Source organism: Scyliorhinus canicula, chromosome 6 (assembly GCF_902713615.1).
Source record: "Scyliorhinus canicula chromosome 6, sScyCan1.1, whole genome shotgun sequence".
Taxonomy (NCBI): domain Eukaryota; kingdom Metazoa; phylum Chordata; class Chondrichthyes; order Carcharhiniformes; family Scyliorhinidae; genus Scyliorhinus; species Scyliorhinus canicula.
This window is the reverse complement of record NC_052151.1, coordinates 188,414,403-188,438,235: the sequence shown is the minus strand read 5'-3', so window position 1 is coordinate 188,438,235 and position 23,833 is coordinate 188,414,403. Positions and strand designations below refer to the sequence as shown.

The 23,833-nt window shown below is 48.9% G+C and overlaps 1 long non-coding RNA gene across 1 annotated transcript in view; it reads left to right on the top strand.

Annotated features, from left to right (window-relative positions):
- The window catches only part of LOC119967753, a 43,527-nt gene extending 20,186 nt beyond the window's left edge, over nt 1-23,341 (top strand). The window contains exons 2-4 of the long non-coding RNA XR_005461062.1: nt 13,689-13,904; nt 14,304-14,508; nt 22,835-23,341. This is a non-coding gene — a long non-coding RNA (uncharacterized LOC119967753). The remainder of the gene's footprint in view (nt 1-13,688; nt 13,905-14,303; nt 14,509-22,834) is intronic.
- Nucleotides 23,342-23,833: the final 492 nt, after the last annotated feature.

Genomic DNA, 23,833 nt, shown 5'->3' with positions numbered 1-23,833 from the left:
GTTCCGGCGTCTGTTCGGGTACACAGAGGGAGAATTCAGAATGTCCAAATTACCTAACAGTACGTCTTTCGGGACTTGTGGGAGGAAACCCACACAGACACAGGGAGAACGTGCAGACTCCGCAAAGACAGTGACCCAGCTGGGAATTGAACCCGGGTCCCTGGCGCTGTGAAGCAACAGTGCTAACCACCGTGTTACCGTGCCGCCTACCAGCCCTCTTCATCCTATCTTTGTCATGCCTGTATGCAATAATTTCCTCCCTTATCACTGCCTTCAGGGCAGCACGGTGGCCTAGTGGTTAGCACAGCTGCCTCGCTGCGCTGAGGTCCCAGGTTCGATCCCGGCTCTGGGTCACTGTCCGTGTGGAGTTTGCACATTCTCCCCGTGTCTGCGTGGGTTTCGCCCCCACAACCCAAAAATGTGCAGAGTAGGTGGATTGGCCACGCTAAATTGCCCCTTAATTGGAAAAAATAATTGGGTACTCTAAATTTATTTTTAAAAAATCAAAAAAAAAAATCACTGCCTTCAGCGCCTCCGTCTGTAGCTTGTGATGATATCTGTTCGCAGAATGCCTTATCGGTGAGGAGCGCCGTGTTCAGTCTCCATGGGGGGGGGGCCTTTTGCCGGATCCCCCTCCAACCTCACATCCACATTGTGTGAGTATGGTCAGAGATTACGATTGCGGAATACTCCGCTTCTACTAGCTCTGGAAGCTCCACTTTCTCCACGACAAAGAGGCGATCCTGTGTACCTGGGAGGAAAAGGAGAACTCCTTCTCCCCTCGGTGTGTGAGCCTTCATGGGTCCAGTGCCCCCATCTGATCCATGAACACACCCAGTTCCTTCGCCATGTTTGATTTTTTCACCAGATTTGGGGTTTGATCTATCTGTTGGCCCTGTACGCAGTTAAAGATCCCCCCCCCCCCCCCCCCCCCCCCCCCCCCCGGCCATAATAAGTTGGCATGTGTCCATGTTGGGGATTTCCGCCATGGGTTTCTTCATGAATTACATGTCGTCCCAGTTCCTTCCTTACACCACTAACCGTGACATACTGTCCCCCTTGGTCTGAACCAGCCTCATCGCTGCAAATGCTGAACACTTATTATTTTTTTAAAATTTAGAGTAGCCAATTATTTTTTCCAATTAAGGGGCAATTTAGCATGGCCAATCCACCTAACCTGCACGTCTTTGGGTTGTGGGGGTGAAACCCACGCAGACACGGGACAACCTGCAAACTCCACATGGACAGTGACCCAGATGCTGAACTCTTATTGAGCAGTGTGGTCACACCCCTGTGCCATAGCACAAATTGCACATCTATCCACCTAGCTCTTCTCCACTCGCAGTCACTCCCTCGTGATCAGGTGGGTGTCCTGGAGGAAGACTATGTCGACTTCCAGACTTTTCAGATGGGCGAAGACTCTGCATCTTTTCACCGGGCCTGAAGTTTCAGGTGACTATTCTTACGGGGGGGGGGGGTTTCTGTCCCTTCCCTCCACCTGCGGGATCAACCATACTCACCCTGTGGATGCACCCCTGCGTTCTGGTGTTTCACTTTGTTTGAAGGCTCTCCAAAGTGGTTGTTTGTGATGTCTTTGTTTTCCTAGCCTCCACCTAGTGTTCTCTCCTCATTGCCAGGCACCCCCTCCCCATCGGGAGCTGTGCTGTGGCCCTCCCCTCATTCATACTTCCTTTATAAAAAAAATAAATACTCAATTCTTTACCAATTAAGTGACAATTTAGCGTGGCCAATCCACCTACTAGGCAGATCTTTGGGTTGAGGGGGTGCACATACCTCCTTGTGCTAGCTCACCTGCTTGTGTAGTGCCCCACCCTCCCTCAGCCACCCCAGAATCGATCTATACCTCCCGCTGACCGATGCGTGTCTTTTTGCCCTCTTTCTTCTTCTTCACCCTCTTCTGCGTCCTACTGCTCTCACGCCCTCCTTTCTGAGACTCTACGTCAGATTTGAAGACTAGGCGGTTCAGTCCTGCGCAAATGGTCTGTAAATGTTTTGTTGACTGATACGGTTAAATATCTGGTTCACTGCTGGTGTCGTTGCCTTCCCAGCCCCTGTTTGTGCACAAATTCATCTGCTTCCGACGGTGCGATGAAATAGTATTCCCTGCCCTGGAAGTCACCCAGAGCTTGGCGGGGTTCAACATTCCGAACCGTACATTGTTCTTATAAAGGGCCGCTTTGGCTTTGTTCAATTCCGCCCGGAGCTCGGCCAGGTCTGTCCCAATGTCCTGGTACACCCGGATTGGGTGGCCCTCCCATTTACAGTTCAGGATCTTTTCCCGGTCTTATTACCGGCGCATTTTCGCAATGACAGCCCGTGGCTGCTCCTCGCCCTGGGCCTTTACCAGAGTGACCTGTGGGCTCTGTCCACTTCTGGGGTCTGGGGAAGCTTTCCCCTCCGACCATTTTGCCCAGCATCAGGGCCATATACTCCTTCGGGTTCCTGCCCTCGGTGCCCTCCGTTTGACCCATGATGCGGAGGTTTTGGCGGCGCGATCGATTCTCTTGGTCCTCAGCCTTCCCCCTTAGCGTCCCTTGTGCCGCCACCAATCTAGCCATCTCTGACTCCATCCAAATGCTCTGGTTGATCGGGGCCTCCTCTAGCCCTCTGATCGTTGCCTCCTATGTCTCTAGACTCCACCCTGTCTGTTCCAGCGCCGCTTGCAGGGTGACCAGCTCCTCCTCTACCGCCACTTTGGAGTTCCAGGAGGAGAGCCACCTTTCGTGCATCCGCTCTGCACTTCCCTGTCACCGGAAGCCAGGGAAAGTCATTAATGAAGCAGCTTAAGATGGTTGGGCCTAGGATGCAGTCCTGAGAAACTCTTGCAGAAATGTCCTGGAGCTATTTGGCTCAATATCTGTAATGTAATCTCCAAAGAATATGCCATTTTGTATGCAGTAACATGTTTTTTGTTATCTCTTTGAAAATAGCTAGTCAGTCTACTCTCCAACTCTCACACAACGATGTCCCCAGTCTAACAAAATCAATATATGAACAAGAAGGCTGCCAACAAAGTAAATGAGATATTGAATGTGAATACAAAGATCAAAGTTTTAAGAAAATACTTTAAGTAAATAAAAATCAGTTACTCATGAAAAGAAAACAAACGTCACCATGTATTTCCTGTTAGCATTTAAGCAATGTTATTTACATTTCAGCCAGATCATTTAATGGTTCTGCATGTTGATGCTTGACATTTTAATGTATAATCCGATCATATAATGTCTTTGTCATTGAATTACGCAAACAACATTCAGTGACTGCATAACTCTGTCAAAATCATTACAATTACACTGTTTTTCCACCGCATACCTCCGCCACTCACAGTTATTACAATTTATCACTCCACCCCGGGCAAGTACACGATTAATTCCAGTTCCACGAGCCCTGGAGTCACAACACAAGTGAATTAATCAATAATTCTTATAGAAATTCCCGAAATCTTTGGCCTTTGTCTGCCTAGTAATTGCAGTCACCAGGTTTGTAAGTTTAAACACAAATACTGTTTATTCATAACAAGAACAAATATGACATATGCAGTAAATACCACTGCTTAATGACAAGCTAATAACTGACTCCCCCTTTAACTTCCCCTCTACCCACACACTCAAGAGGGGCGGAAAAGGGTAGGAATAAAAGGATTAATGTCAAAAGATAAGATTCCTTGCTTCAGATGATGAGTTGTTTAGTGTACTTACTCACAGTATGAGTGTGGATTAAAGTCTCTGATTTACAGCCTGTAATGATCTTCCTTGCAATTAGCAATATGTTACAGCTTTTCCAGTAGATGCACAGCTTTTCACAGCAGTCTGTTCTGCAGAAAGCATGATCAAATTCTGGATTCTGCTTGCATCAGCTTTTTCTGCAGAGGGGGTTGGTTCTTACAGTGGCCTTTTGGTTAAAATGTGCTGGTTATTTCTGGAGGAAACAGAATGGGAAAAAGGGAGGTGTTCTCTCCTAGCTGCAAAGTGAAGCTAAAAGCTCCTGAGTCTCTGAGCCATTTCAGTGGGAATAGATCCAATCACCACCTGTTACCGGACAGAAAACAGCCCTTTTGGCCAATTCATTGGCCATCAGCCAAATTAATCAAATCAAATCATCACTGATGTCACCTGCTGCTGAAATTCTCTCCGTAAATTAAAGGTGTAGGCTGCTTTTCCAGAAAGGCACAGGTCCATTAAAGATTCAGGAATCCAAAGTGCAACAGCAAAGTAAAAGGAGGAGGAAATTACGGAATAAACAGGGGGAAAAACAGGAGCAAATGAGAACGATCTTAACAAATTACACAGCTTTTCTACCACATACCTCTGCTCACAAAGTTATTACAATTACACAGCCTTTCCAGCACACACCTCCACCCCTCAAAGTTATTACAATTACACTGTGTTTCCACTGCATATCTCCGCCACTCAAATCTATTAGTTACACAGCTTTCCCACTGCATATCTCCGCCATTCTCCATTATTACAATTACACAGCTTTTCCACCACATACCTCCGCTCACAAAGTTATTACAATTACACAGTGTTTCGACTGCACACCTCTGCCACTTAAAAGCTATTACAAATTACAGTCTTTCCACCTGTCATGTGAGTGTCCCTTTAAGAAAGGTTTTGTTCATCACATGGCTTGTAGCACAGTTTCAGTGATGTCATTTGTGGGTGGAGCTGGGCCGTATCTGTCAGGTGAGGAGGGGGAGGGGGGTTAGTGTTTCGGTTTCAATTTTCAGTTTGGTCGTCTGGACTGCAGAAGAAGAAGCATTGCGTTAAGTTGCAGGAGGTTTCCCTGTTTTCTGTTTTATTTTGAAGCTGTTCCAGTGAACTTAAAGCACATTGGGTGTGGCAAACTGCCTTGGTAACTTTAAAGATAGAGTTGCTTTCCGGAAGGAGTTTGAATCTGCTGTTTGGAAACTGGACCAGAATCTCGGGGAAACAACCAGTCCCATTCAAGTGAGATTACAGTGTGCTGCGTCATGCCCTTGAAAGGGGTTTGGGGTTTATTGGATTTTGTGTTGGATTGGAACAGATAAGGGAGATTCATTAAGAGTTATATACATATATTACTGCAGCTGTTGTGTGTTTTTTTTCATGTTTGAAACTGATAACAAATTCTTGCTAAGTGTTTTATATATGTTAAATACATTCTTAGAATAAATTTTGTTTTGATAAAAACGTTTAGGATTTCTGATGAATCACAGATGAAGTGAAGGCTCTTGTGCTCATCATAGCCAAATTTAACATAAGTTATAGGTCAGGTGAGCTTCATAATACACTTTGGAGTTTCTAAACCCTGGCCCATAATACACCGCATACCTCCGCTAGTCAAATCTATTACAATTATACAGCTTCTCCACTGCATGCCTCTGCCACTCCAAGCTATTACAATTACGCAGCATTTCCACCACACACCTCTGCCACTCAACCTTATTACAAATACACAGCTTTTCCACCGCATATCTCCACCACTGCATGTTATTGAAATTACACTGCTTTTGCCTCGGGCTTTTCCTTGCCCAGTTGATGCATTGTAAGTACAAAGCTGACAAAAGGAAATATTTTTGGCTTCCATCTCACCGAGGAGGCTTCACGCCAGTCCATATCCAACAACCTGCTTCAAAAACTCTGATCACATCTTGACAGCTGTGACAAATTCCACCACAATCCACAACATTCTAAAAAAAGGTCAATTGGCTCTCTCTCCCAATGTTAACGGATCCTTCCCCATATTCGCCAAAACCAGTCTGTTCTTATGTGTTCTATATCATATAGCAAATTACATTAGCTTTTAAGATACATTGGGTAAGATCTTTCAGCTGATCAAAACAGCCGGATCTTCCAGTCCTGCCGATGCCGCGCTCCCACCGCACTCCCACCGCGCTTTTCCCATTGACAGCGGCACGACCAGAAGATAGTGCGCCGAGAAACACGCTGAGGGGAGACCAGAGAATTTCGCCCATTGTTTACAGACAAACACCACTGCCCACCTGAGTGACAGGGGTAATGACAGACAGGAAAAGACCGACTGCTCCAACTAACATATCCCACTCAGCTATGATATAATACCAGTCTTGGATCAACAGGTGGCTTTCGTGTTTCTTTGTCAGCGGCTCAGGAGTTCAAATGTCATTCCAGAGACTTAAACACAAAATCCAGGATGACACTTCGGTGCAGTGCTGAGGGAATGCTACACTGTCAGACGTGCTATCTTCCAGATGCAATGCTAAGCTGAGGCCCCTTCAAAATGGGTGTACTTATTTCAAAGAAAAAAGGAGCAGGGAGTTCTCCCTAGTGTCTTGTCTTAGTTTATCCCTCAATTAATATCACAGAAATAGAATTATCTGGTCAATTATCCTGTATGTGGGATCTTATTGTGTATAATGTAGCTACCACATTTCCTACATTACAACAGTGACTAATTTTTAAAAGTATTTAATTGCTAGTAAATAGTCTTGAGATTTCCAGAAGTTGCAAAATGTGCTTAAGAAATCCCATACAATTTCTTCTTTTGTACAATGCAGTGTTTAAACTCACCAACAAGTTACATTTGTATAGCACTGACCATAGTATTTTGTCTTCGGATACTTCACAGAAGAGCTGTCCAGAAGAATCTGATGCCGTGCGAGTTACTAGGACAGGTGGTCAAAAGCATGGTCAAAGAAACACATTTCAGGAAACCTCTTAAAAGAGGTCGCAAGGGCAGCACGGTGGCGCAGTGGTTCGCACTGCTGCCTCATGGCGCTGAGGTCCCAGGTTCAATCCCGGCTCTGGATCACTGTCTGTGTGGAGTTTGCACATTCTCCCGTGTTTGCGTGGGTTGCTCCCCCACAACCCAAATGTTGTGGGTGCAGGGTAGGTGGATTGGCCACGCTAAATTGCCCCTTAATTGGAAAAAATGAATTGGGTACACTAAATTTATTTTAAAAAAGATGTCGAGAGGTGTCGGGTGGGAGTTCAAGAGCCAAAGGTCCAAGCAGCTGTAGGCCACGGCCACTAAAGGTGGAACAATGAATATCAGTGATGCGGCAAGAGGCCGGGATTGGAGATCTCAACGGGGTTGGGGGACTAGTGGAGGCTAAAGAGATAGGGAGGGGTAAGGCCATGGAGGGATTTGGAAACAAGCTACGAGATTCTCCATCGGCGGGATCCTCCGCCTCACTGGCAGTGCACCCATCCCCACGTGTTTCCCGACGGCGTGGAGTGGCCCACAGTTAAAAACCCCATTGACTGGCTGTGGTAATGGAGAATCCTGCTGCTGGCGGAGAGCACCGAGCCGGAAAAATGGTGCTGGCGAAACAGGGAATTCCGCCCAAGGGGTTATTTTTAAAATCGAGGTGCTGCTAAACCAGGAGCCAATATAAAGCAGACAGGTGATGGGTGAGTAGGACATTTTACTGTCTGAAAAACAGGTAACTTTCCAATTTAAGGGGCAAATTAGCATGGCCAATCTACCTCCCCTGCACATCTTTGGGTTGTGGGGGAGCAACCCACACAAGGTAGTACAAGTGTATCAGTTATATTGTTGAAATCTGTTAATCAATTCAATTAACATTGACTGGGTTCCTCATAAGGAATAAGGCACTGCATTGTGAGCCATTTAACTCTTAATTAAGAGCTATCAAGGATCGACCAAACAAAAGGGTGCCTTCCTAATTAATAATTATTGTATTCTGTTACTTCTACAAGCAAAGGTGGTGTCAGTGAGGAAAGCTGTAATCATTAGCAAAACGATAACTTGGTTCCAAAACTTGAACTAAATGGGTTCAACTGAATGTTTTGACTGGGAAGAAGTAAGTTTAAATCTTTTCACAGTCAAAAGTTTTTACTGGCGATTTTGAAAATCACATTTTTTTTCTGTGAAGAATGTAACAGTTGAATATGAAAAAATTAAATTCAACCTTGCAAAAGCGCAGCCTTAATTGAACACAGTTTAACATTAACAATGCAACTTCAAGGATTAAAATAGGGCCCTGGAGTTTTTAAAAAATCAGATGATAGAGTAGCATGACATTATTGCTTCCGACTTTATTGACTTTCTAATGGGGTTAATTAAATAAAATCTACAACGTTTCATAACATGTGCAACATGGACAGCTGGTTCTATGAATCAGTTTAAAGCAGTTCAGTCTTCCTCTGCACTTTGTTGGTTCCACCTCTGGGTCATGTAATCAATTTTTCCTTTCTTATTGTGAACAGGCATCGCACATGTTTAAACTGTTACACTGCGTTCTTCAGATTATGCCATGGGATATCACGTGCAAGTCTTTTATCAGTTATTTTTCGTAGATGTGCTCGCACATGTTAAACAAACAAGTTGTGCCTGCACTTATTAAACAAAAACACAAACTTTTATTTCTAAAACACCTTTATCATAATGAAACATCCCAAGTTGCTTCAGAGGAGCCGTTATAAAACAAAGCATGACGCCAAGCCACATAAAGTGATTTAGGCCAGATGGCTGAAAACTAGATCAAAGAGGTAGGTTCAAAGAAATGTCTTAGAGGAGGGAAGCCAGTGGCACAGTGGTTAGCATTGCTGCCTACGGCGCTGAGGACCCGGGTTCGAATTCTGGGTCACTGTCCGTGAGGAGTTTGCACATTCTTCCCGTGTCTGCGTGGGTTTCACCCCACAGCCCAAAAAGATGTGCAGGATAGGTGGATTGGCCACGCTAAATTGCCCCTTAATTGGAAAAAATAATTGGGTACTCTAAATTTTTTTTTTAACTTAACACTTTAAAACAAAAGAGGAGGGAAGCCAGATAGAAAGGGGGTGCTACAACCCCAAAGAAGTTCCTGGGATCAGGCCAATATGTTTTCCCATGACCTCCCTGGAATATGAACTTCCTCTTTGCCCCCCGCAAACTTCCCCTTTAAGGGGGTGGGGCAACTTCCCCTTTAAGGGGGCGGGGCTACCCCGGTATAAGGAGAGCCTCAGCTGTATAAAAACCCCAGCCTAGGTGCAGATCGAGGAAGGAGACCTTCAGAGGAGTATTGGAATGGTATTGAAATAAACCTTCGTAATTTCTACAATCGTCTATGCGTTCTGCTTATCGTGGATTCAACAGGGGGAGATGTGTAGAGAGTGAATTCCAGGGCTGGTGAGGCAACTCAAATCAAGGATGTTTGAAGAGGCTAGAATTGTGTGGGAATATCTCAGGGGGATGTGGGGTTGGAATCATAGAGTCATACCTTTCTAGAGGTTTACAGAATGAAAACAGGCCCTTTGGCCCAATTTGTCCATGCCGCCCAGTTTTTACCACTAAACTAGCCCCAATTGCCCACATTTGGCCCATATCCCTCTATACCCAGCTTTCTCATATAACTGTCTAAATGCTTTGTAAAAGACAAAATTGTACCCGCCTCTACCACTGCCTCTGCCAGCTCGTTCCAGACACTTGCCACCCTCTGTGTGAAAAGATTTCCCCTCTGGACCCTTTTGTATTCTCTCATACCAGTGCCATGCTTGGTTGCATGCGTACGGGCAGGGCCCACGGACGGGGCAGGGCGAGGTAAGTGGGCGCCCTTTGGGACCATAGCTGTAGTGCTCTGTGCAATGCATGGATTGTGCTTACCTATTTGGGGACAATATGGTTGAGAGCAAGAGGGCAGGCAGGGCTTGGTGACAGCCAGCAGTCCTGCGGGGTGGGCTGGCTGATATTGCCACTAGCGGAGCACCTGCTCTGAGAGAGGCGGTGTGCCAGGGTGAGTGCTTAAAGCCATGGTGCATGCATCCATTGCCCTGTTTCCCCTGCAGTGGGGCAGCGCCTTGGATGGATGCACTAGGGAGTTTCGTACGTTTCGTATGCCCACTCTGGCAGGGGGCGTGAAACACATTTATGTCGCCATCAAGGCGCCGGAGCATGGCGCTCTATTGGTACCTGGTGGCACCCTCAATCTCCGGCTGATGCCCGATTATCCGCCCAATCGTCGCAATTCCGGTGTCACTGGATGGGGAATCCAGCCATAGTCTCAGTCTCAATCCTCTCTTCCACAAACTGAATGTAAAATTCAATCATATTATGGTCGCTGCTACCCCAGTGGTGCCTTCACTATGAGATCATTAACTACGCCCATTTGTTGCACATTACCAGGTCTAATATAGCATGCTATACCAGGCTGGTTCCAAAACATGCCATTCTAATAAATATCCTGAAAGCATTCAATGAACTCCACATCTAGGCTACCTTTGCCCATCTGCCTTTTCCAATCTATGGCCCTGATTTAACCACCATGCTACGTCCGGTGGGGATCTGTGCACGCCAGTTAAATAGCGGGATAGGCAAAATCAAGATCTGCACTGGCCACGAATCATTTGCCATCTATATGACCCGCTCCCGATGGCGAGTTCCGGAACGCACCCAAATGTGGCGTCCATATCATTAACCCCAATTAGCACCAGGTTCCATCTCATTAGTGAGATTGAAGTCGAATGTAACTATCTTCCGGGAATTAATCTGCTCTCAGCAAGAAATCACGTGGGAGTCGTTTAATATTGCTTTTTAAAAACATGAAGTTGGCACAATGGCTGCTAGGGGGATCTGAGGAGGTGAGTAGCCTCCATTGTCAGGCATGCAGAGGGAGGCGCGGGGGGTAAGTGGGGGGGGGGGGGGGGGGTAAGTGTGGGGGGAGGTGCGGGGAGACGTGCCGGGGGGAGGCGCATGGAGGGTAGAGGCACAGGGGGAGGTGGAGGCGTGTGGGGGGAGGACGGATGGGGAGGCGCGAGGGGGAGGCGCGGAGGGGGGGAGGCGCGGGGGGGGGGGCAGAGTTGCTGGCTGGTGGGAGCCCTGCAGGGGTTTGGGCTTGGTGGGGGCTGAAGCCTTCCATGCCGGAGGTCGCCCCGGGTGGGAGGGAGGGGGAGGCAGTTAAGGGGCTTTCCATCCGTGAGGCATTCAAGCTATCTTCAAGTATTGAGGAGACCCATAACAGGGGCAACTACAGCAGCTGCCTTTCCTACCAAACACTTCCAGGGCAAAACCCTGTTCTTAGTTAAATGCTGAAGGTCACTTTAACTCCCTTTGACTGTGAGCAGCCTCTAGCTTCACAGCTGAAGATGTTGATAAGGAATTGGCCTTGTTAGTTGTGAGATCACACAGCTGCAGGTTGTGTTTGCTGTTTGCTCCTGTTGGTAACTGCAGTGCCCGGAGGCTGCAATTGCTGTTTCTTTCCTTTTCTGCAGCCGGAAAGAAGGACAGTTTTTTCAAAGATACCTGGGTCCTGGAACACCGGGCTCAGCGGGACGTACGGGTCCAAAAGGCAATCCGGTTTGAAGCAAGAAGATGCTGCGGGACCTGGTGTCTGACATTGATCCAAATGGAGGCGGCACGGTGGCACAGTGGTTAGCATTGCTGCCTACGGCGCTGAGGACCCGGGTTCGAATCCCGGCCCTGGGTCACTGTCTGTGAGGAGTTTGCACATTCTCCCCGTGTCTGCGTGGGTTTCACCCCCACAACCCAAAGATGTGCAGGTTAGGTGGATTGGCCATGCTAAATTGCCCCTTAATTGGAAAAAATGAATTGGATATTCTAAATTTTAAAAAAAAGAAAAAAAAAAAAAAATTGATCCAAATGGGCCACCTGCTAACGGCGTCGAAGAATGCTTTCCCAGATTGCTGATGTTTTTGTTGCTGGTGTGGTGAGTGCTGCATGTAACTGGCACGTCACCGCGAGAGCCAGTGGAATATGTGGATGCCAGGATTTGGTTCTGGTGAGACTGGACTGTGTGGGAGGGCCTGCACAACTGCAGCTCCTGGACAGAGAGTGGCACTGGAGCAAGCAATACATTGATCATTTCTATGACAAAGTAGTGGACAAGATAACACATTCTCAGACTTATCCTCCATTTCTGCTGAGCAACCTATGAGGGGTGATACGGTGTGTTTTTGTGGAAATGGGCTGCTATCGCTTTGCATTGGTACCAATATGGAACGGTGATATTTCCTTGTTGTTTAATGGTTAGTGTGATATGTGGAATGTTATGTAGTTAATTTTCAAATCTTTGTTACTGTTGACCTTTTAATAAACAAAATATCCTCAAGTGGTGCTGTAGGATGTGTTTGCTGATTGCTCCTGCTTGTGGCTGCAATTGCCTGAAGGCCATGGGTTTGTTGCTGCCTATTCTGCTTCTGTGTCCTGGAATATGGCAAAGGGAGATGTAAGCTGGCCTACTACCAGTGCTGGAGAGGGGAAAGGAGTGCTCTTTTACTTTTCTGCTGTGCTCTGTTCGTGTGACTTTCAGATGTACTTATTCCCACCTTTGAGGGTCTACTGCTGGGAGCTGCTGGAGGGGGAGAGAGGCGGATTGATCCTTATTGCAGCTGCAGTTGCCTGGAGGCTGTGTGTCTCTCTGCTGCCACCTCTTTGGCTTCTATTGCCTGGAGCTAGGAAAGGAAGGCAGTAAGATGACCTGCTGTCGGTGCTGGAGAAGGTACGGGGTGGTGGACCGATTCAATTGTGATGAAGGCATTGCTGAACTGCTTTTGCAGATTGCTGGTGACCTTATTGTACTGTTTTAAAAAATAAATTTAGAGTACCCAATTAATTTTTCCAATTAAGGGGCAATTTAGCGTGGCCAATCCATCTAGCCTGCACATCTTTGGGTTGTGGGGGCGAAACCCACACAAACACGGGGAGAATGTGCAAACTCCGCATGGACAGTAACCCAGAGCCGGGATCGAACCTGGGACCTCGGCGCCGTGAGGCAACAGGGCTAACCCACAGCGCCACCGTGCTGCCTTTATTGTACTGTTGACTGTTCAATGTTTAACGTCTGGCTGCCGTGTGTTTGCCTGGTGTCGCCTCTTTTACTTCTGTGGGCAGGAAAGGGAGGAAGTAAGATGACATTCTGCCAGTGCTGGAGAGGGAGGAGGGGTGTTCTCTCACTCTTCTGGTGTGCTTTGCATCAGCGTGACTTTCCCGCTTTTCAGGGTCTACTGCTGGGAGCTGTGAGAGTGGGAGAGAGGCGGAGTGATCCGAATGCTGCTGTGCAGCCGCCTGGAGGCTGTGTGTCTCTTTTGCTTCTGTGTCCTGGAGCGAGGAAAATAAATAAGTAAAATGACCCACCACCTGTGCTGGAGAAGGATTCGGATGGCGAACCGATTTGACTGTGCAACTTGATGAAGGTATTGCAGAAATGCTTTTGAAGATTGCTGGTGACCTTATTGTACTGTTTAAAAAAAAAATTTTTTAGGGTACCCAATTCATTTTTTCCAATTAAGGGGCAATTTAGAGTGGCCAATCCACCTATCCTGCACATCTTTGGGTTGTGGGGGCGAAACCCACGCAAACACGGGGTGAATGTGCAAACTCCATACAGACAGTGACCCAGAGCCAGGATCAAACCTGGGACCTCGGCGCCGTGAGGCAGCATTGCTAACCACTGCACCACCGTGCTGCCCACCTTATTGTACTGTTGACTGTTGATGCGAGTCTACTGCTGGGAGCTGCGGGAGGGGAAGAGAGCGCCGTGTTGATTTAGATGCTGTTAACTTCATTGTACTGTTGCCTGTTTCAAGTGTGGTTGGTTTTCTTTGTATAAATGCACTGGTGTAGTTTTGTGTTTGCATTGATATTCTGCAAGAAAAGGTGCTTGTGAGTGTGCAGCACCAAGGCATTTTCATGTTGGTTGATGTGATATATGAACTGTTATGTGGTTTATTTTTATCTTTTGTGTAAAGGTACTGTTCACCGTTTAAGAAACAACATTTTCTCAAGAGGCTTCTCGTGGGTACACGAGCCATGTCTCAGATCATGATTATTGCATCGTACTTCAATCAAACATTGAAGCCTGATCAGTTTGCCTGATCTCGAAGTGTTAGCACCATAGAGGCAGCAGCCAACTATCAAACACTCGAGCTGGTCTTCAGCACTGGGGATATCCTCGTGACCAAAGGGTCAGTGTGTGGATAACGGAGGGCTCCGGGTACGGACCCCCTAATGTTCCCGGCAGGGGCCTGGGGTCTTGGGCCGGGGGTGAGTGTGCAGAGTGAGCTTTTGCAGCACAACTGACTCGGTGACTGGCACTCGGGTAGGGTAGGCACGGGGGATTTGAGGGTCCCAAGGTGGACCTTAACTAATTGTCAGCCTCTCTGGTTTAGCTCACTGGGCTAAATCGCTGGCTTTTAAAGCAGACCAAGCAGGCCAGCAGCACGGTTCAATTCCCGTACCAGCCTCCCCGGTCAGGGGCCGGAATGTGGCGACTAGGGGCTTTTCACAGTAACTTCATTGAAGCCTACTTGTGACAATAAGCGATTTTCATTTCATTTCATTTCTCCTTCTCCAATTCCTTTCAGAGGCCAGAGTGGCTGGTACAACAGTGGCTGTTGTCGATCCTGCAAAGGATGCCCTCGCGATGCTGCTGGCAACCCAGGCAGCCAGATGGAGAAGGCAACAGTATCGACTCAAACTGGAGCAGCACCCCTATGTGCACACCCTGAAGACTCGGCCGTCCATCCAGACGAGGCGGTACCCAGAGGGGGATGCCGGCAACAGTTCATGGTATACAGGTGGCGGCATGACCGGAGGTGCAGAGAGGCTCTCATTCTCACCCGCCTCTCATAGGCTGAGTCTTTGTCCATCAACTCACCCCCTCCCATCATCCCCCTCCTTCCCCGCATCCCCCGCCATCCCCTCCAACTCCTCCACCCACCATCTCCCTCCTCCTCCTCATTCCCACTCACAACCCCCTCCCCAACTACCCTTTTCCACCCTTCATGGGTCTGTGAAACATCACCCCAGGGGTGATGGCACTGTCAGTGGGTCAACATACAAGGCAGGAGGGTAATGATAACCCACTTTGAGGAAAGCTCTGGCACTCCTCAGTTAATGCTAAAGTCTGACTCCTGTCTTTCTGCTGGCAACGCAATCACATCCATCCTCTGAAAGGGGTCTGTATCGGGGCGTTTGATCTTGTGCGACTGTGTCCAGGGGGCGGGCAGTGGGGGAGCAGAGGGCAAGAGTGGGTGGAGGTGAGCTGGGGCCGCTGTGAAGGTTAACGTAAAAGTGGCTTCACATATATCAGGTGTAACATGATTTGCACATTTGACACTTCCATTGACCCTAGCTACAGACAATGCATCCCATAGTGCCCCCCTCCCCCCCAATCCAGTGTCTACTCAGTGATTCTCAGTCTTCTTCATCTTACTACCACATCTACGTGTGTCCTGGGTGTGCGCATCAACCGGGGGACCAGGAGGGGGGATTGGGAGGCTCCCACTGAAAAGGGCGGAGAGGATCTTCAGGTACTTGGGGGTTCAGGTGGCCAGGAGCTGGGGGGCCTTGCATAAGCTAAACCTCACAAGGCTGGTGGAGCAAATGGAGGAGGAGTTTAAGAGGTGGGACATGCTGCCGCTGTCTTTCGCGGGTAGGGTGCAGTCAGTCATGATGACGGTGCTCCCGAGGTTTCTGTTCCTGTTCCAGTGCCTCCCCATCCTTATCCCGAAGGCCTTTTTCAGGCGGGTTAACAGGAGCATTACGGGGTTTGTGTGGGCACACGGGACTTCAAGGGTGAGACGGGTGTTCTTGGAGCTGGGCAGGGATGGGGGGGGGGGGGGGGGTGCTGGCGTTGCCCAACCTCTGTGGGTATTATTGGGCTGCCAACGCAGCGATGGTGCTTAAGTGGGTAATGGATGGGCAGGGGCGGCATGGAAGAGGCTGGAGATGGCATCCTGTGTGGGTACGAGCCTGGAAGCGCTTGCAACGGCACCGCTGCCGCTCCCTCCAACAAGGTATACCACCAGCCCGGTGGTGGCAGCTATCCTCTAGATTTGGGGGCAATGGAGGCGGCAAAGGGGGGAGGTGGGGGCCTCGATGGGGTCCCCGATATGGGGGAACCACCGGTTTGTTCCGGGGAGAATTGATGGCGGGTTCCTGAGTTGCCACAGGGCAGGTGTCAGGAGGCTGGGGGACCTGTTCATAGACGGGAAGTTTGCGAGCCTGGGTGAGCTGGAAGAGAAGTTCAGGCTCCCCCCAGGGAACACCTTTAGGTACATGCAAGTAAGAGCGTTTGTCAGGCGGCAGGTGGCGGGGTTCCCCCTGCTGCTGCCGCGTGGGGTCCAGGACAGGGTGCTCTCGGGGGTATGGGTTGGAGAGGGGAGGATCTCGGAAGTGTACCAGGTGATGCAGGAGGTAGACGAGGCCTCGGTGGAGGAGCTGAAAGATAAATGGGAGGAGGAGCTGGGTGAGGAGATTGAGGAGGGGACGTGGGCGGATGCCCTAGAAAGGGTGAACTCCTCCTCTTCGTGTGCGAGGCTTAGCCTCATACAGTTTAAGGTACTGCATAGGGCTCATATGACTGGGACAAGGATGAGCCGGTTTTTTGGGACCGAGGACCGAGGACCTGAGTATTCGGTGCTCAGGGAGCCCAGCAAACCATGTCCACATGTTCTGGGCATGCCCAGCGCTGGGGGAATTTTGGAAGGATGGTATCGAGGGTGGTAGGATCCAGGGTCAATCCAGGCTGGAGACTCGCAATATTTGGGGTTGCAGTGGAGCAGGGAGTGCAGGAGGCGAAAGAGGCCGGTGTTCTGGCCTTTGCATCCCTAGTAGCCTGGCAGAGGATTCTTCTTCAGTGGAAGGATGTGAGACCCCCAAGTGTGGAGGCCTGGATCAACGATATGGCGGGGTTTATTAAATTGGAGAGGGTGAAATTTGCCCTAAGGGGGTCAGTGCAGGGGTTTTTCAGGAGATGGCAACCATTGCTAGATCTCCTGGCAGAACGGTAAAAACAAAAGGTCAGCGGGGGTGGGGGGGGGGGGGGGGGGGGGGGGGGTGGGGGGGGGGGGGGGGTCTCTTTGTTTTTATTTTGGGTTGAATATCTGTTTTTTGCCAATGACGGGCGTTAATTTATTGTTTCTCTTTTGTATTTACGGGGGGGGGGGGGGGGGTTCTATTTTTTTTTTTGTTCTTAGAATTTTATGTTATTGTTTTCTTTTATATGAAAATTTGAATAAAAATTATTTTTTTAAAAAGGGTATGCACATCAAAGGAGGCGGCAGTGCTGCTTTTCGGGCCCTGTGGCCTTTGATGCCTTGACGGATGTCCTCGGGCTCGCCTAGGACCCAGACTTGCTGGTGTCACTGGTGTCGCTGTGCCATCCTGTTCTGCCCGCTGACCTTGAGATGCGTCGGTGTCAGGAGGTGGGGATACGGGAGAACTAGAGACCGCTGTTGTCTCCTTGGTAACAGGCATCAGGTAGGCCGCCAGTGCTTCCTCATCCCTGATGGTGCCTGTTGGGCCCTGGGGGTCTCCATGGGATGGAGAGATAGCTGGACTGAGCTCCGGAGGTGTCTGCGTTATCCAGCTCCGCCGGTCCTGGTGCCTCCCCATTGGCCACACCATGGTGTTGATGCCCATGGCGATGGTCCTCTATGACTTGGCCACACTCTGCAGAGCCTCGGCATTGTCCACCTGTGTCTGGGACATGTCCCTCATCGACATGATTTCGAGGCCCTCAGCTTTGGTCGTCACAGACTGAACCATGCCTTGGCAACCACCACTGACGTCACTGACCTCATGCTGCAGGTTTTCCTCTGTGGTCTCCATCAGCAGTGTTGGCCTCAGTGCCACACATTGCTGGCATCAGCTCCTGCACCCGTAGCCTTTGGGACTCCTCCAATCGGCTATGCACCTGCCAGAGTGTCGTTGACATGCCCTCCTGAATCTCATGGCTGTATCCCAACATCTGCATCAGCTCTAGGATAACCTTATTCAGAGGCTCAGCTTCTGACTGGGATCAGTCCTGGGATCCAGCAGACCTCTGACTGCTGACTCTCTTGGATGGTCCTGCCTCCACCTGGTGTAACTGTGTGGTTCTCACTATATTGTGCCCCAGAAACCTGTCGCCTAATGTTCCCCACCGAGGTGTGTGTCTGCACTTGTGGAAGGTGAGGATGATAGCTGTGATGTGTCAGCTGGGCTCATTGGAGCTCACCTCCAAGGTGGTCTCTTGGTTGGCAGGGCTGGGGATGGCTCCGGATAGCCCGCCTCCATCAGATTGAGATCCTGTGAGAAAATGGACATGTGGTCAGTGAGAAGGAGGGATCATTTTGTCTGACGTGAACCACTCACTTGAAACAGGTCACCTGGGTGACGGGACAGTGGATCCTGACCTCTGCGGCACAGGCCAACCTCGCTGTCAGTGAGTGCACTCTCCTCGCTCAATTTCGCGATTTCCAGGGCTTGTTCCTCATAGCGGATGAGGACTCCGAGTTGGTACTCTGCTGCCCGTCCTGGCCCTTTCACGCCTATTATGGGTCAATTTATTCTGTGGGGTCAAAGAGGGGGCATTGTGAGCCGCACACCTGAAATTGGATGTGGGGAGAGAACGAGGTTCAGCCACTGATTTTTCTTTCTCGAGGGGGCGGTGTTGGGAATTTGAAGGGTGGAAGGCGGAGCCAATACTAGGAGACAGGTGGTAACTTACCCTTACAGCTCAGTGAGGTCATTGGCCTTCTTCTGACATCGTATGGCCGTCCTCCTTGTCATGCTGCCTGAATTGACAGTCATTGCTGCTGCCTCCCAGGTAGCATTGCTGGCCCTGTCTCCGACCCCCTCGGGGGTACAGGATGCCACGTCTCACATTCACTGCATCCGGGGTGGCGGTGGCATAATGGTATTGTCACTGGGCTAGTAATCCAGAGACCCAGAGTACTTTAGGCTCCCAGGTTCAAATCCCGCCACTGCAGATAGTGATATTTTAATTCTACAAAAATCTGGAATTAAGAGTCCAGTGATGACCATGAAATTATTGTCGATTGTCGTGAATTCCAATCTGCACCAATGTCCTTTAGGGAAGGAAATCTGCCGTCCTTACCTGGTCTGGCCTATATGTGACTCCAGAGCCACAGCAATGTGGTTGACTCCTAACTGCCCGTCAAGGGCAATTAGGGCCAGGCAATAAATGCTGGCACAGCCTGCGTCGCTCACGTCCCATGAATGAATAAAAAAAAAAGAAGCCTTGTGAGGTCGGCATCCCCAAAGCGAGGAGCAGATCTGCACACCGCCGTGCTTTTGTGTTGACTGGGAGTGAGTGGTGAGGGAGCGTTTAAAAGCAACTCATTTTGTTAACAGCAAGATGCTGATCTCAGGAATCACCCTGCCAACCCTGCCCAAAATAACACTTAGAATTTTTTCCATTAATTGGTGGCCTATATTTAGATTAAAATCTCCTACGATTTTCATTTTACCTTTCTGACAAGCTAGAAATAAAATATTCCATGGTGCTATTTTGAGGAAGGGAAAGGGAGTTCTTCCTGGCGTGCTGACGATTAAATACCTCTCAATGAACATCACTGAAATAGATTACCTGAATACTTATCACAGACGTTTGGCTTTTCAGAAAGTTTTTGATAAAGTCCCATATCTGAGGCTAGTGTGCAATATTAAAGCACATGGGATGGGTTGGGGATAATGTATTGGTAGGGATTGAGAATTGGTTAGCAGACAGGAAATGGGGAGTAAAAATAATGGGTATTTTTCAGAGTGGCAGACAGTGACTAGCAACATCCCGCATGGAGCAGTGCTTGGGCCCCAGCTATTCACACTATATACAAATTATTTGGATGAGGGAAGCAAATGTAATATTTCCAAGTTTGCTAACAACATAAGCCTTGGTGGGAATGTGAGTGGTGATCAGAGACGTCAAGGTGATTTAGACAAGTTGAGTGAGTGAGTGAATTCATGGGCTGGGATTCTCCGATCCTGCGCCAGGTGGGAGAATCGCCGGGGGGGGGGGGGAGGGGCACGAATCGCTGCTCCGACACCGGGCCGCCAATTCTCTGGCACCTGTGGGGTCACCGCCGTGCCACTTGGGGCCCGTTGAAAGCGCCACACCCGGCGATTCTCTGCGCCTCAATGGATCGAGTGCCCGCCGGGTTCGGTCAAGTCCCGCTGGTGTGGGTTGCGTATGGTCCCACCCAGCGGGACCTCGGAGTTCTGGCTGTGAGGGCCGTCCTGGTGGGGGCGGGGGGATCCAACTCCAGGGGGGGCCTCCACGGTTGCCTGGCCCGCGATTGGGGCCTACCGATTGGTGGGTGGGCTAATTCCATGGGAGGCGTATGTTCCTCCACGCCGGGCCCCTGTAGGGCTCTGCCTTATTGCCCGGGAGGCGGCATGGAGAAGGGAACCCACGCACATGCACGGACTCGCGCCGACCGTGGCGCGCATGCGCGGACCCGCAGCAGCCGTGTTGTGCCAGTTTTCGAGCGCCGGAGCAGCGGACACCACTCCGGCGAAATACTAGCCCCCTAGGAAGGGGTGAATACCTGGGCCTGGCATCCCCTTCACGCCGGAGTGGCTCGCGTCGCTTTTGACGCCGGCATCAGAACTTGGCCACGTGATCGTTAATCCCAGCCATGCCAGATGCAGTATAACATGGATAAATGTGGTTATCTACTTTGGATGGAAAAACAGAATGGTAGAGCGTTATTTAAATGCCGATATAGAGGAGACCACATTGGGAGCAGCGAATGTAATAGACCAGATTGAAAGAGGTGCGAGTGAAACGCTGCTTAACCTGGACTGAGTGTTTTGGGCCTGGAATGTTAAGCATGGAATAGGTAAAGGGGCAGGTGTTACACCTTCTGCGATTGCATGGGAAGGTGCCATGGGTGATGGGAGAGGTACTGGGTATGGTGGCGGAGTGGACTAGATTGTCTCGGAGGGAACGCTCGGAGAGACCAAATGCAGACTGGGTGATCGCTTTGCTGAGCATCTTCGGCCTGTGCGCATTCAGGACCATGGCCTTCCCGTTGCTTGCCATTTTAACACCTGCTCCCATGCCCACATGTCTGTTCTTGGCCTGCTGCAATGTTCCAGTGAATCGCAACACAAACTGGAGGAACAACACCTCATCTTCCGGTTCGGCATGCTACAGCCTTCCGGCCTGAACATCGAATTCAACAACTTCAGATGATCAGCCCCACCTCGACCCATTTGTTTTCATTTCATTTTAACTGTCTTTTACCATTTCTTTCTTTCTTAATATACATTTAATTTCCCCCCACCAAATTTTATCCACCTTTCCTGCACCTTTCTCCTCTTTGCTTTTTCCTTACCCTCCCCTCACATCTACAGTTCATCCTCTGATGTTAGTTTTCCTGCTGTTTGACTTTTCACATCTTTTGTCCTCTCTGGGGACTGCCATTAGCACTCTTTCCCCTTGGTATCTGTGGCCATTAGCACCCGGTTTTCCTGGGTTTCTGTGGCTATGACTCATCTTTCATTCTCACTCCACAGTATAAATATTTCCCACTCTCTCTGTTAGTTTTGACAAAGAGTCATTGGACTCGAAACGTTAGCTCTTTTCTCTCCCTACAGATGCTGCCAGACTTGCTGAGATTTTCCCAGCATTTTCCCTTTCACAACAGGAGTATAATGTTGAGTTAGGGGATCAGCCGTGATCATATTGAATGGCAGAGTAGGCTCAAGGGACCAAAGGCCTAATCCTGCTCCTACTTTGTTTCAATGGTTGTAGGAGCTTGCCGGCTGATCCATAAATTGGTTGTTTTATTTCCGACATTGCAACAGTAGCTGGACTTTATTAGCTGCAGTGCATCTTGGGGCGCCCTGAGGTTGTCAAAGGTGCTATATAAGTATTAGTCCTTCTTAAATTGTGAGATAGGATTTGTTTCGACAGGTTATGTGTTTCGGCTCACAGAAGGCAATCCTTTTTCACACACAGAGTGATCAACATCGGGAACAGAATTGGGGAGGAAGTAAAACCTTTGCCGTGTTTTCTGCAGCAGCTCTGACAAAATCCCTGTGTAAATCTACCCTGCTGGACCTTGAAGGGCGAGATGCTAAAATAGGTTGCCTTTAACGAAGGTAACAAGGTCCAATAATGACACAAGCTACTATACTCAGGAGCTACTGATCTTGTTTACCGAAATGATTAAATGTCAGAGCTGCAGCTCAACTCAACGTAATATAGACTGAAGGTTACTGGCAGAGCACCTCCCCTTTGAACGTGGCTCATTGCAAATGAATTGCTTCATGTTTCTGCTAACGTGAAGCTCAGATACTTGCAGTTCTAACACCTTTCCTGAATAAGAAAGTCCAAGATGTAAGTAACACGAAGAAAGAAAGATTTGCATTTTGGGAAATCCCAACATGCTTTACAGAAAGTGAAATACTTTTGACGGGTATTCGCTATTGTAATATTGGCAGCAACATAAGCACAGCAAGCTCCCTAAAACTGCATATTGATAATGACCAAAGGGTGTGGTTTTTGTGATTTTCCAATTCCAATTCTCTTCCTGCACCTAGTAGCTCACTAAGGCAGAATTTGCCATAGCCAGTAATGCCCAGAACAGTGGCTCGTCTGTTGCCAGGGGCTTATACCTTGAGGGCACCATTTCACATCAAGCATGGCTGAGTAGAAGTTTTTTCTACTAGGGGCAGCAGGGTAGCATGGTGGTTAGCATAAATGCTTCACAGCTCCAGGGTCCCAGGTTCGATTCCCGGCTGGGTCACTGTCTGTGTGGAGTCTGCACGTCCTCCCCCTGTGTGCGTGGGTTTCCTCCGGGTGCTCCGGTTTCCTCCCACAGTCCAAAGATGTGCGGGTTAGGTGGATTGGCCATGCTAAATTGCCCGTAGTGTCCTAATAAAAGTAAGGTTAAGGGGGGGGTTGTTGGGTTACGGGTATAGGGTGGATACGTGGGTTTGAGTAAGGTGATCATGGCTCGGCACAACATTGAGGGCCGAAGGGCCTGTTCTGTGCTGTACTGTTCTATGTTCTATGTTAGCCATTTGCGTGTTTTTGGATGTATTTTTCAGGTTTAAAAAAAATGTTTTGCATTAGAGTTTTTTGTTTTGAAAATTATAGAATAGACACTTGGGACTGCTGACACCCCAAATATGGCAACTAACGGACAGGGTTCCCGTTCAATATTGAAAATATCTGACATGGTGCTAAAGATGGAGATGAAATGCTCATAAGCTTGGGACAAGACCAGAACATGTGCGCCGTGGTTGGCTGGACCCCCAGAACAGCGCTCGCATCTATCATCCAACTCCAAGAAGAAACAACCCATCCTAGATACCACTTTAAGCTGGATCAAACCCAGAAGATGTGTTCACCCTACAAAGGGCCTCATCCGCACCTCGTCATTCTCCCCGTGTCTGCGTGGATTTCACCCTGACTAGCCAAACATATGCAGGTTGGGTGGATTGGCCATGCTAAATTGCCCCTTAATTGGGGAAAAAAAATAATTGGGTACTCTAAATTAAAAAAAAAACCCTTTTTGTCATGTAATTGACCAACTCATGTATTGTTTGACAATTTGTTTTTAAGTTTTGATTTGGTTCTCATGCAAGTGTGTTGAAGTGAATAATTAGCAATAAAGTTGTATTTTGGACACCTCCAATCAACCAGACTATCCACTCTTATTGGAGATAGAATAAGACACCCTACACCCCCCTCCGTGGCTCCGACCTGTAAAACTTCCTGGGTCTCTGGATTACTAGTCCAGTGACATTACACCTCCGCCTCCCCCATCTGCAGTTTCTTCCTGCTTGCCAGGAGCTCCGGGGTTGGGTCCTTTGAGTACCTACTGTCCACCTATATTATATCGTGCACTGGCTTCAGGTGATCCTCTCTAGGCTCCCTATCTACATGTGCTTTGTGCATTATAATCTCCCCTCTAATCACCCCCTTCAAGACTTCTCACAAAATGGAGGATGAGACCGACCTATTCCCATTAAATCCTTCATAGTTGTCTATAGTTTTCAATACACACCGACAGAACCTCATGTCCACCAATAACGCCACATCCAGACCGTGAGCTGAACCAGACCTACCTCCAGTACCAAGTCCATCAAGTGC